Source organism: Hyla sarda, chromosome 3 (genome assembly GCF_029499605.1).
Source record: "Hyla sarda isolate aHylSar1 chromosome 3, aHylSar1.hap1, whole genome shotgun sequence".
Classification (NCBI taxonomy): Eukaryota; Metazoa; Chordata; class Amphibia; order Anura; family Hylidae; genus Hyla; species Hyla sarda.
Window position 1 is genome coordinate 410,407,694 of NC_079191.1, and position 14,602 is coordinate 410,422,295.

The 14,602-nt window shown below is 42.1% G+C and overlaps 1 long non-coding RNA gene across 1 annotated transcript in view; it reads right to left on the minus strand.

Moving 5' to 3' along the window:
* Positions 1-1,314: 1,314 nt before the first annotated feature.
* LOC130360861 (uncharacterized) overlaps positions 1,315-14,602 on the minus strand; it is a 77,536-nt gene continuing 64,248 nt past the window's right edge. Inside the window, exon 4 of the long non-coding RNA XR_008890841.1 lies at positions 1,315-1,350. This is a non-coding gene — a long non-coding RNA (uncharacterized LOC130360861). The remainder of the gene's footprint in view (positions 1,351-14,602) is intronic.

The window sequence follows — 14,602 nt, forward strand, 5'->3', positions numbered from 1 at the left end:
TCTGTCCCCATCTTCCTCAGACTCCTCTATCCCCAAACCCCTTTGTCTTCCTTTTGACCCCTATGTCCCCATCTTCTCCAGACTCCTCTATCCCCAAACCCTTAAGTCTTCCTTTTGACCCCTCTGTCCCCTCCTCCCCCAAACTCCTCTACCCCCCAAACCCCTAAGTCCTTCTTCAGACGCATTTCCCTTCTCCCCTCAGACTCCTTTACCCCTAACCCCCTAAATCCTCCTCTACACCCCTAAGTTCTTCTTCAGATCCCTTATTCATCCAAGTCCTTTAGACCCCTACAGTATCTCCCATAGATAAGTCCACCCCTCAAATTTTAGTAAATATTTTTTTTTTATCTTTTCATGTGACATCACTGAAGAAATGATTGTCTACTACAATGTAAAGTTGTGAGTGCGCAGCCTGTATAACAGTGTTCTGTCACCTCAAAATAACTTAACACACAGCCCCTAATGTCTAAAACTTGGCAACAAATGTGACTACACCCCTAAGGGGAAATGTCCAAATTGAGCCCAAAGTGTCAATATTCTGTGTGGCCACCATTATTTTCCATCATTGCCTTAAGCCTCTTGGACACGGAGTTCATCAGAGCTTCACAGGTTGCCCCTGAGTTCTCTTCCCTCCTCCATGATGACATCATGGAGCTGGGGGATGTTAGAGACCTTGTACCCACCACCTTCCATTTCAGGATGCCCCACAGATGCTCAATAGGGTTTAGGTCTGGAGACATGCTTGACAAGTCCATCACCTTTACCCTCGGCTCCTTTAGCAAGCCAGTGGTGGTTTTGGAGGTGTTTAGGGTCATTATCATGTTGGAATACTGCCCTGTAGCCCAGTCTCTGTAGAGAGGGGCTCATGCTCTGCTTCAGTTTGTCACAGTACATGTTGGCAATTATGGTTCCCTCAATGATCTGTAGCCCCCAGTGCCAGAAACACTCATGAAGACCCAGACCATGACACCCCTACCTCCATGCTTGACTGTAGGAAAGACATACTTGTCCTTGTACTTCTCACCTGGTTGCCACCACTCACACTTTAGACTATCTGAACCAGATAGGTTTATCTTGGTCTCATCGGACCACAGGACATGGTTCCAGTAATCCATGTCCTTAGTCTTACTTGTGCATCATCTTTAGTAGAGGCTTCCTTTTTTTTTGATCCTCAGAAAGCCTTTGCCATGAGGTGCCATATTGAATACTTTTTGGACAGACCTGACATATATTCAACAAAGGAACAAAGTGAATCCAGCTCAAAACCTCAGTTGTAATACCTTTTTTTCTCCAGCACAAATTTGTAGCTCCGACCAGGGCCTCTGTACACATACAAAAAGAGATCCAAATCTGGCAAGATAAAAGGGCTTGATTTTTTTTTTGGCATTCGTCTATAGTCACTTGGCATGACTAGGGTGTCCCTGTCAATCACCATTTTAATGTAACCATCATATTGGACAACATTGATAGTTGTTGATGACAAACATATCTGATGATTTAAAGCAGTACTCTGGGATATGAAAACTTATGCCCTTTCCTAAGGATAGGGGATAAGTTTCAGATCGTGGGGGGTCCGACAACTTGGACCCCCCACGATCTCCCGTACGGGGGCCCCAGCTCTCCGGCAAATAGCACGCATCAGTGCGAAGCAGCAGCCAACACAACCCCTAAATGCAGCTCTATGAAGATTCGGAGATTGTCGAATGCGGTAGAGTTTCATTGAGGGTGTGTGTCAGCCGCTGCTTTGTGCAGTGGTTCAAACACGCCCCCTTCCTGCGGACCGCCGGGCCCTGTTCGGGAGATTGCGGGAGGTCCCAAAGGTCAGACTCCCTGCAATCTGAAACTTATCCCCTATTCTTAGGATAGAGAATATGTTTTCATATCCCAGAGTACTACTTTAATAAATGTATCCCCTAGTTCGTTTAAGAGTAACATGGGACAACATGGTGGCATTTGAAGGACCATTGCAATATTAGGACCTCAATGTCTCTCTATGGGAAACAAGATCACAATGGCAAAAACTGCACTGTGCTACAATTATTTTTAAATAACTAATTGTTATTGGGTTGTATTTAAAGCTCACTAGGGAACCATAGGTCATTGTGTCATAAATAGAAACTAATATTAGCAAACAGCGCATTAAGCTCATCATTAGTGGTGACATCTTTTATGGACCCATTAACCATTAACTAAACAGTCTATCCAGCACCCAGAAGCTGATATCTCTCCATGTGTGATGTATCAGTAAACAGGACTATTGAGCCTCCTGAGCACTTCAGCATAATGACAGATACAGTATCAGGACAATTGTGTCACCAAAGACTTTCAAGGGGTTATCCACTGGCTAATGGCTCCTCAAATCTCTACTTTTTATAAAACAATGATGAAAGACTCGACTCACAGATAAAGCCGAAGGGCTGAGACATACATGCAAGGTTCACTGATAATAGCGGGAAGGATTATTTGTTAATGATAGGGGAGGAATGAAGAAGACAACTACTTGATCAAAAAGATACACAATGACCTAGTGGAGGAATCAAAGTACATGGTATGCAGAGGACCCTGAAGCAAAAACAATACCTAGTCCTTCCCCAACAGACCATCAATGACATCATCAGTCACTTTATCCAAGTCAAAGCCTTGCGTTGAAAGTATACATCAGAAAAAATTCTGAAATATGCAACATCGCCCATGTGGTCCCATTGTAAAAAATGTATAAATAATAATAATGGTATAACGTTAAAAAATAAAATGCTATTACTGGATTCCTCTATATGGAAAAGTGTAGTCTACCAGTACAGTATATTATATATGGTAAAAAAAAAAAAAAAGTACGCCAATGCACACTGGCCTGGTGTATGCCAAATGGAAACTTTTTTGGCATATGGCATGTTATCCGGTGGGAGGAATTTTTTTTGTAGAAGTATTCATATGTATTAGATAAAAAATGAATCTCTACTCACCACCAGCACTCCCATGGTGCCTCGGGTGTCCTGCTCCAGCCCCCAAAGCAGTCTTCTTCCTACTTCTGGGGTCTGGCACGTTACATTACAGCTCTGCTAACTGCCGACCTCAGTGGTGTCATACCTCTGCCAGTGATTGGATGAGCAGCAATATGACAGATTGGTGCCTGGGCCCAATATGTCACACTGGCTCTCAGCCAATCACTGGCCAAGTTGGCACACCGGTGTGGTGAGCAACAGAACAGAAATGAGGCACATCTATTGCCATTTTGATAAAAAAAAATGTATTATTCTTTATTATTATTATTCCATTCAATTACAAAAAGAGAAAAGACACAATAGTCACTGCCGGGGAGAAGAAGAAAAAGAAATTCCCCAAATAAACCTCCAAATATACATACAATGGCCGCAATTTATCATTCATTGTAGGTGTAAGTGAAGCATTTATCATTGTAGGTGTAAGTGAAGCATTTATCATTGTAGGTGTAAGTTAAGCATTTATCATTGTAGATGTAAGTGAATCATTTTTCTGCACCTTTTTTTGTGCGCTGATAATGTGTAGGAGAACCCAATTTATTAGATGGTCACAGGGCATTTGATGAATTTTGTGCAGGTCACATTTTCTGAAATTTCTCTCTTCACATACTCCAAAAAGCTAAGCTAAGTCTGGGCTGGGGTAGTTTTAGAAACTTTTAAGTGCCTTTGCGCCTTTTTTGCGCCTTTTCACAAAAAGGCGCAGTTCATAAAACCCTTCCATATCATGTGTATTGCCAAAATCAGTGGATTGCAACTCAAAATCAGCAGAAATGTGTAAACCAAAAGGCGCAAAAAAGGCGCAAATAAACCCTGCTTGCGCCTTTTTTGCGCCTTTTGTAGACACAAAAAACAGTCTAAAGACAATGATAAATGTCGGCCAATGTGTGTACAGAAATACAAAATCGCACTACATTCCCACCTCCCTCCTTGCACCTTCTTGACAAAGAGTCAGATTATGCATTTCCTATTAACCCTTTCTATCTTGTGTTGTCAGAGACCAAATCAAGATTCACATATTCTATATTCCTTCTTCACCCCTTCCCTCCATTCATAGACATATGGAGCATTCGGAGATATCCACTTCCTTACAATCATCAATCTTGTGTAAAAAAGTAGCTTATGTAGTTTTTTATTCATATGCTAAGTTATCTCCATCCCCAGATGATCTCCCAGGATCGCTGTCAATGGGGTCAGATCTAACTTGACCTTCCAGGTTTTTTCTATCTCTAAACATACCTCTAACCCAAATTTTTGCACTTCAACACACATCCACAGCATATACTAAATCAGATCAATGAATAATTTTATTGGTTACAGAAATACAATAAAAACCCACACTGGGTGAAAAATGGAATACAAATACAATAATGATGGTCACTATGGGCCAGAACTGAAAGCGGTGGCAAAATGGATAATATTTATACACAATACATAGAAAAGTACAAGGTCTATCCCTTAAGGTCTGGGGCAAAGTCCCCATAGAAAGGTAAATTCATGATGGTAAACTATACACTCCATAGGTATAAATATGAACATTGATACATATAAAACACACAGTGGAACGGAGTATACCTGAGTAGCCACACGCTGAACTCAAAGTTTTGCTTACTGCTTCATCTGGGACGTGGTCTAAGACACATCTACCCCTCCTTTTATATTCCCAGAGACCAATCAACACACAACTCCCTAGGTATAGGTCATCATATTGTGCCCCGTATGTGAATATCCTCATAAAATGCATGCACCTGTGTATAATGACCCGCATGTGGATGGCCAATGAGGGCGCTACAAACGCCCGCCACCCACGTGGACAAGTGAGGTCCGTCTGCGGCGCGATTTGCGCTGGTAACCACGTTGTCACAGGGGAAGAACGTCACTCACACTACAACCCGAGCCCTGCCCACGGAGCGACGCACCACGCCACTGGACACGTGACACGCCAGGTCACCCTGGAGCCGGACCCACACCGAGAACGAGCCTGTCATGTGACTGGAGCCACTGGCCAGCCCCCTCCACAAGACTGCTTCTTCCTGTCCACATAACAAGAGCTCAAGCCATTTTGATAATTTTTGTGCATTAACTTAAAGGGGTACTCCGCTACTCAGTGTTTGGAACAAACTTTTCTGAAGTTTGCTGGCAGCTCAAGATGTCATAGCCCCGCCCCTCATTATGTCATGTCCCGCCCCCTTAATGCAAGTCTATGGGAGGGGGCATGATGGAAGTACTCCTTTCAGGGAGACTAACAATAACTGTACTAGTGGGAGAACATACCTGTATTTCGAGTAAAAATTTTCTGTTTGGAACTGTTGTAGATGGTGTGCTATTCAAGATAGGGAAAATCTTAGAATATGTTTATTATTGTTGTATCATGCTCTGTTATAAAATACAATATTATTATTATTATAATCATGAAAAGGAAGAAACTACAGATGACGGCACTCACCATTCAAAGGTCTTTATTGGGAAAAAGCGGTGCATACAGACTTCAGCAGGCAGAAGCAGCTATGGCAGGGATATCAGGACAGACTGTTTCGCGCGTGTCGCGCGAAACAATCTGTCCCGATAACCCTGCCATAACTGCTTCTTCCTGCTGAAGTTTGTATGCACCGTCTGTCTCAAAAAGACTTCTGAATGGTGAGTGCCATCACCTGCCGTTTCTTCCTTTTCATGATTTATATGTCAGAGTCGGTGTGGAACGTGCGGTTTGGACCCTCTGCTCCCCATTTATCTTACAACTGTGTCTTACAAGTGTGTCTGAGTGTGTATAAGCTCCTAGTGATGCAAATGCCAGATTACCTATTTCTTTCCATTACGTATTATTATAATAATAATTGTTATTGTTATTATTAGCAGTAGTAATAGTAGCAAGCAATGTTTTTAAGATGGAACTTGTAATACTGTATCCAGGGAAGTGCCCCATCATATTTCATACAAAATCTGTCAAAAGTAAAAATAAAAGGTATACGTAGCTACATAAGATTTCCACATAAATCTATTGGTGCCGCATTACATCTCCATACAGTTCCTAGGTTAGGAAGAGCCATAATACATAAGGGCATGACAAAGATTTACCTAATTAGAGAGGAACAAATTGTTTCAGAACGAATCAAATTCATTCCAAATTTCTCCAAAAATTCCAATTCACCGGAATCCAAAACTCTTGGGATTTGTTTCATCCATATTTATCAGATTATACATATTACATAAAAACAGGGGATCCTGTCAAAAATAGGAGTCCCTGCTCCTGTACACTGAGCGGCAATGTCCCAATATTGCTGCTTACACTCACTGGACCTGGCCTAGGTTCTCATGAAAAGTACATCATTTATTGCGATAACCATCCAAATTTTTGCCCACATTTATTTTGGGACAGTCAGGGGAGCATTGATTTGCATAGTAAATGGCAGAAAAGAGCATTTGGCTTGGTAGTAAGTTAAAACTTTTGAAAGAACTAGGACATCTGGTAACCCTTTGGATGTATAAATGCTTCCTCCCTCGGAGAGTATCACATTGTCTTGTACTGTACAGATGAATAACAATAAGTGAAGAGAGAGTGTTCGTAGCTTTCAGAGATGGAGGCCGCTTTCCACAAAGTTAAATGGTTGAAAATTGAAACAGTTGCAAGTTTCCTTTTTTCTTGCTTCAAGCTTATACAAGGATACATCCGAAGCAATTAGAAATACAGAGGATCTGTAAGAAAGTCTCCGAGATGTGGAATGTGAAGAAACGATCAGAACTCTGATTACATAACTGCGATTGTCTCCTGAGTATTGTTTACAAGAAGGTGGACCGGCAATAATGGCACCAGACAGGAGGACTTATCAGGAACAGACCCCTACAGAAGACGTAGGATTGATAAAGTGTACACAACCATAAGCAATCCCAATCAGTGGGGGCAGCATGGAGGTATGTGCCTTATCTGCTCTGATGTTTACCATTAGCTCTTTAGCAAAGCTGTCACTGAAAAATGATGTAACTCTATGTAACACTTGATAAGGTACCGTAGTCTGTAGCCCCTCAATGAGTCCCAGCAAGAGGAACATCTAGGGAATTTTTCTCATCTATATATAGCAAATTACCTGGACAATGGGACTGAATAGAATACGCTTTCTGTTTATGAGTCAATATGACAACTGGGCTGGAACCTGATTGTGTAGGGGAGATAATCAGGTCTCATCATCACAGATGGTGGCAGTCGATATAGGGTCTCGGAATTGTACCAACCATCATTATAGTAAAAGCCTATTTCTACCTTAGGCCCTACTCACATCCAATTTTTTGCTGCAGTATGACATGAGGAGAAAAGAGTGGTGGGGCATTGTGTTCAATATTCAAAGGCCTAGTCCAGTGACCACAGTAGATACACAAAGACCACCGCCTTTATCCTACTTTACTGCTTTTGAGGACAGAATGGTGTAGAAGCAGCAGCAACACTCACGTTTAACAAAAATTGTGCAATACCCCCAAAATTAACAGAGCGGTGTATTATGCCAACAGCGTAGTGCACTGCTGACTAAGTTACATACATTCAGAGGTCTTTATTGCGACAGACGGTGCATACAAACTTCAGCAGGCAAAAGCAGCTATGGCAAGGGTTATCGGAACAAACTGTTTGGCGCGACCAGAGATGTACCCCAAAAATTTGATATGAATGAAACCTTTGAGTTATTTCTCACATAGACATTAACATACAGACTACAGTCATGGCTGTAAAGGTTGACACCCCTGACATTTTTCCAGAAAATGAAGTATTTCTCACAGAAAAGGATTGCAGTAACACATGTTTTGCTATACACATGTTTATTCCCTTTGTGTGTATTGGAACTAAACCAAAAAGGGAGGAAAAAAAGCAAATTGGACATAATCTCACACCAAACTCCAAAAATGGTCTGGACAAAATTATTGGCACCCTTAACTTAATATTTGGTTGCACACCCTTTGATAAAAATTACTGAAATCAGTCGCTTCCTATAACCATCAATAAGCTTCTTAAACCTCTCAGCCGGAATGTTCGACCACTCTTCCTTTGCAAACTGCTCCGGGTCTCTCTTATTGGAAGGCGCCTTTTCCAAACAGGAATTTTAATATCTCTTCACAGGTGTTCAATGGGATTTAGATCTGGACTCATTGCTGGCCACTTCAGAACTCTCCACCGCTTTGTTGCCATCCATTTCTGGATCCTTTTTGACGTATGTTTGGGGTCATTGTTCTGCTGGAAGACCCAAGATCTCGGACACAAACCCAGCTTTCTGACACTGGGCTGTACAGTGTGACCCAAAATCCGTTGGTAATCTTCAGATTTCATGATGCCTTGCACACATTCAAGGCACCCAGTGCCAGAGGCAGCAAAGCAATCCCAAAGCATCATTGAACCTCAACCATATTTCACTGTAGGTACTGTGTTCTTTTCTTTGTAGGCCTCATTCCGTTTTTCGGTAAACAGTAGAATGATGTGCTTTACCAAAAAGCTCTATCTTGGTCTCATCTGTCCACAAGACATTTTCCCAGAAGGATTTTGGCTTACTCATGTTCAGTTTGGCAAAATGTAGTCTTGCTTTTTTTTTTATGTCTCTGTGTCAGCAGTGGGGTCCTTCTGGGTCTCCTGCCATAGTTTTTCATTTCATTTAAATGTCAACGGATAGTTCCTGCTGAAACTGATGCTCCCTGAGCCTGCAGGACAGCTTGAATATCTTTGGAACTTGTTTGGGGCTGCTTATCCACCATCCAGAGTATCCTGCGTTGACACCTTTCATACATTTTTCTCTTCCGTCCATGTCCAGGGAGACTAGCTACAGTGCCATGGGTTGCAAATTTCTTGATAATGTTGTGCACTGTGGACAAAGGAAAATCTAGATCTCTGGAGATGGACTTGTAACCTTGAGATTGTTGATATTTTCCACAATTTTGGTTTTCAAGCCCTCAGACAGTTCTCTTCTCCTCTTTCTGTTGTCCATGCTTAGTGTGATACAAACAGAGACACAATGCAAAGAATACATGAACTTCTCTCCTTTTTATCTGCTTTCAGGTGTGATTTTTATATTGCCCACATCTGTTACTTGCCTCAGGTGAGTTTAAAGGAGCATCACATGCTTGAAACAATCTTAGTTTTCCACAGCCCATTTTTGGAGTTTGGTGAGACATTATGTCCAATTTGCTTTTTTTCCTCCCTTTTTGGTTTAGTTTCAATAAACACAAAGGGAATAAACATGTGTATATCAAAACATGTGTTACTGCAATCCTTTTCTGTGAGAAATACTTAATTTTCTTGAAAAATTTCAGGGGTGCCAACATTTATGGCCATGACTGTATATGGTCAGAAACTAGCTGACCAAACATGTTTGTTGCCGATGGTTGTAGTTATAGAAGGTGCAGAGTTGGCAGATGTTCCCAGGTCCTGGTGCCATTTCAGAGGTTCTTTTTAGGATTTTGTAGTCAGGCCCAGAAGCTTCTAGTTATACCTCTGCCAATATCTCTCTCTCTCTCTCTCTCTCTCAACCTTAGTCAAGCATTTCTACTTCAATAGTTGGAGGCAGTGATATTACCTTTTCCCAGCAGAGCAAAAGCTTAGGCATAATCAATTTCAAAATATCTCATTTGGGGAAAACCAGAAGACCCCCAAAGTACTGTAGGATCTACTGAGATGGAAGACATTTTTTATGGCCTTTACGCTGATGGCCCATCCTCCACATAAGCCATCAATGTCTGATCAGCCATCAATGACAATGAGCTATTTGACAGAGCCACGGTACCGGCACATAGATAATGAATGACTAATTTCGTTTTCTAGCCAAGCCGGATTACTGCAGCTCAGCTCCCATTTAGTTCAGCACCCCAACCATCATACACTGATGGCCTATCCTGAGGGGAGGACATCCAAGTAAAAGTCACAGAAACCGCCTTTTAGGGTATGTTCACACTGCAGATTCCACCTGTCACTGCAGATTTCATTTCGGCTTTAGGACCGCGCGGCAATGCTCCATCACCATTGTCAGCTATGCAGTGCTCGCGGACTTTCGCGCAAAGAATGAACATGTTCTATCTTTGCGCGGAACAATTTCAGCAGCGGAATTGTCCGCCGCTGAAATTCCTCAGTGTGAATGAAGACCCATTCCCACTGATGCTAAAGTTCACTTCTCGTAATGGCACTCAGGAATTACACAGTGTGAATATACCCCTATAAGTAATAGACAGCTTAACACACCTTTACTTGATCCACCTTTTTGTGACTTTGCATGTCGATAGAAAAAGCGTACAACATTTTGTCCCCACGTGAACACCTTACTGGCTCCTGAGTACCAAGCAGAACCTTGCAAAGCACAGCAAACTGTTTAGCATTAAATCCTTGGCATACCCTACCTATTAATATTAAGGCATCTTAAAAAGGCATAAAAACTCTTATCCCTGATTGTCACAGGCAGGGCCAGATTAAGGCTGCCTGGAAGACGGATCACTTCATTATGTTGTCCCCCCCCCCCCCCCCCGACAGTTCCCCCACATTAGGTGCAGTACAGTTCCCCCACATTAGGTGCAGTACAGTTCCTCCACATTAGGTGCAGTCCAGTTCCCCCACATTAGGAGCAGTACAGTTACCCCACATTAGGTGCAGTACAGTTCCCCCACATTAGGTGCAGTACAGTTCCCCCACATTAGGTGCAGTACAGTTCCCCCACATTAGGTGCAGTATAGTTCCCCACATTAGGTGCAGTATAGTTCCCCACATTAGGTGCAGTATAGTTCCCCACATTATATGCAGTATAGTTCTCCACATTAGGTGCAGTATAGTTTCCCCCCACAACAGTTCCCCCACATTAGGTGTAGTATAGTTCCCCCACATTAGGTGCAGTATAGTTCCCCCACGTTAGGTGCAGTACAGTTCCCCCACATTAGGTGCAGTACAGTTCCCCCACATTAGATGCAGTATAGTTCCCCCACATTAGGTTGACAGTATAATTCCCCACATTAGGTGCAGTATAGTTCCCCCACATTAGGTTGGCAGTATAGTTCCCCCACATTAGGTGCAGTACAGTCCCCCATATTAGGTGCAGTATAGTTCCCCACATTAGGTACAGTATAGTTCCCCACATTAGGTACAGTATAGCTCCCCACATTAGGTGCAGTATAGCTCCCCACATTAGGTGCAGTATAGCTCCCCACATTAGGTGCAGTATAGCTCCCCACATTAGGTGCAGTATAGTCCCCACATTAGGTGCAGTATGTTCCCCCACAGACATGCAGCCTTCAGCCATACAGTGTATGGCTGGAGGCTGTATGCCTGTTTATTGCCCCACTTCAGTGCTCCAACCACCGCTCCTCCAGTCCGGGGACTCCGGGGTCATGATCTACTGCTATGGCCTTTGGGCCATAGCAGTAAGTCCCGAGAGCGGAGGTCGGAACACTGAAGATGACGTGCCGCTGGTAACTTACCATGCACGCGCGTCCATCTTCTCACACCCCGCTCTGCATTTCTTCTATGGGCGCATGCACAGTACGTCAGTGACGTCCCTGCGTGCGCAAACTCCCGGCGGCCCCTGCGTTTTTAAAGTTAACGCGGGGGACGCCGAAAAGAGGTAACCGCCGGGACATCCTTGTGTCCTGAAAAGATTTTCCGGGACATAGGGATGTCCCAAGTGTGATGGGGGCCCCCTGCGGGCACGGGGCCCGGAGCAGGTGTTCCATGAGCGCCAAAGATCATGTTCATTACACATCACTGTACAAGGTACTAATCACTGAAAATCTTCCCCTTACTCTTACATCTTAGGCATAATAAAATATAAAACTTAAACGAATAATATATTACAAAAAATTTTACGTACCGATATTCTTACCACTTCATCTGAACAATAATGGAGGTAGAAATATTGGTGGCAAATATTTTATACAATAATTTTGCCCATTGGTTTTATTGGTCAATAACATAACATTTATATCATAACGAGAATTTAGAAAAATGTCAATAACAATCCGCCAGATCACCAAGCAGGTTAATATGCCTCCAACAAGTTAAAATGTGTATCAAAACCTGTTTACAGAAAGCCGAGAATTCTCCATGCCAATAAGAAACAAGACCTATGAAAAGGAAGCTATACATCTCCTGGCAAATATAAACACAACCCTTCGAACAGAGAGGTACTTGGCAGCCATGTTAAATAAATATTATGAACCATGTGATTAGGCCACTGACTGCCTCGCCTGCTTTTAATTACGCTTCCCTTCGTCTGGAAGAAAAGGGCTAATGAAACTTTGTAAGAGAAGTAGATGAGCGGTGCTAAAAGCTGGTGAGCAGTCGGATCTGGTAAAGCTCAATTTAGAAGTTGTTCAGACGCTTTATACTAAACCAACTCCTTCCCAAGCCCTTGGATGACGTTCTTTAACAGATATATTTGTCACGAGGACAGCGGCTAAAGCCAAAAGAGATATAAATAAAAGGAAAATGCAACACTCAGCACATAATTCATGGCCGGTTTAACATGGCCTTTAGATGGTCATATTTTACTGTCCATATTGAGGTCATCGATGCCAAACTCAGCCCAGTTCAGTAAAAGTTTGGGACATTCAGATGTTACAATCCACAGACCCATCATTGGATTTTGTTGCATCCTATTTATATCATTATTGAATAGAAAGGAATGTATTTATTTGTTTAAAATCGGTTTCACTCTGAAAATTTGGGAATTGGCTGCAAGAGAATCGAGAACAGGAGCAAGGACACCTGTTAAAGGTAAAAGTCTCTGCTCCTGTACAATGAGTTGCAAGACATATCCTCCAACTCTCACTGGAGTATAATGGAGCAGGAACTCTTGCCGTTGACAGGAGTCCCTGCTCCTGTATGTACTCTCCAAGGCCACAGTAAGTAGGTAAAGGTGCAGAGTATGTCAAATCTCAGGTGTCCCTGCTCCTGTTCACGGAGCAGTGAGACATAAATTCTATGCTTCACTGCTCAGTTAACATTTGCTAGGCCGTGCACTGTGCGAATGCCTGCAGTTGCCCATACTTACATTCAAAACATTCACTCAGCTGGGTACTCAGTGCTCAGCAATAGTGTTGAGCGGCATAGGCCATATTCGAATTTGTGAATATATGGACGAATATTCGTCATATATTCGCGAATATTCGCATATTCGTAATATTCTCGTTTTATTTTCGCATAAGCGAAAATTCGCGAATGCTAAAATTAACATATGCGGAAATTAGCATACACAAAATTAACATAAGCGAAAATTCGCATATGCGAAAATTAGCATATGCAATATTTTCGCATATGCGAAAATGCACGCACCAGTCTCACACAGTAGTATTAGAGCCTTCTTTACACCACACAAGCTGGAAGCAGAGAGGGATGATCACTGTGATGTGTACTGTGAAAAAAAATAAAAAAATAAAACGAATATTCGTAATTACGAATATATAGTGCTATATTCGCGAATATTCGCGAATTCGCGAATATGCGATATTCGCGAATAAAATTCCCATTGCGAATATTCGCGAGCAACACTACTCAGCAAATGTGTGTGATCATTGAGGTAAGTGGCCATACTTTATTGATTATTCAAATTTATTACATTGCATGTCTTGCCACTCAGTGTACAAGAGCAGGGACTCCTGTCTTTTCGACAGGCTTACTCATCTCTACTATTTAACAATCTAGAAGTTTAAGTACTCAGGCTAAAATGTAGTTGAAAGTAATCGTAAAACAGGTGTGTAGGTGGCTCCATCTCCTGCAATGAGTTAAAGAGAGAACCGAGCCAGGGAGTAAAGTACACTACCTCATGCTTTGCCTTGATATATCTAGAGATCAGTGAGAGTCTTAGCACTGATACCCGTACTGATCAAAACTTTTGTCATGTCTGTGCGACATGTCAAATTTTTCTATAAATAACAGCAAAACTTTTAATGCAACTTCTGTGCATTAGCTGAGGCCAAGTTTCCCAGAAAAGTTTTTGTGGAATCGAGTAGCTGTCACCAAATAAACTTTTCTAAACTAACTCAAGCTATGTTCCCTACCTACTCCTAACACCCCTCCCACCCTTCAAAAAAATTTCAGAGCTTTGAAAAGCTGTTCAGCTTTTAGACTGTGCATCAGTTTCCAGTGAGGCTCTTTGCAGCTGTCAATCAAGCTCAGTGCAGAGAAACACTTCCTGAGTTTGGTCTCCTGCCATTACAAGCAGGAGACCAAAATCTGAGATTTTGACCAGACAGAATGTGTTCTGGCCAAGAAGAGAGACCCCTGGTGGCCAGAATTATACAACAGAAAAACCAACACAAAATGTTTTTTTTTTTTTTTTTTGAAAGGAAGCCAATTACAAAAGTTATTTATTTATTTATTAAGGAATCAAATATAAAAAATCATGTTTAATGACAGTGCCCATTTAAGGGTTGTTTGTAACCTGGATATGGGGGTTTCTACTGTATGTAGGTCAGTCACTTTAACTATTAGAATGGAGTAGATGTTTTTTAGCGCAGGAAAAACATTTCAGAAATTCCACCATGGTACAAAGTATAAACTTTAATCCAATGTTCCGACATATTGGGATATGCCCACTGCATAAGCAGCTTTATGTCATCCTTAATATACAGGTGAAATTCGAAAAATCATTTCAGTAATG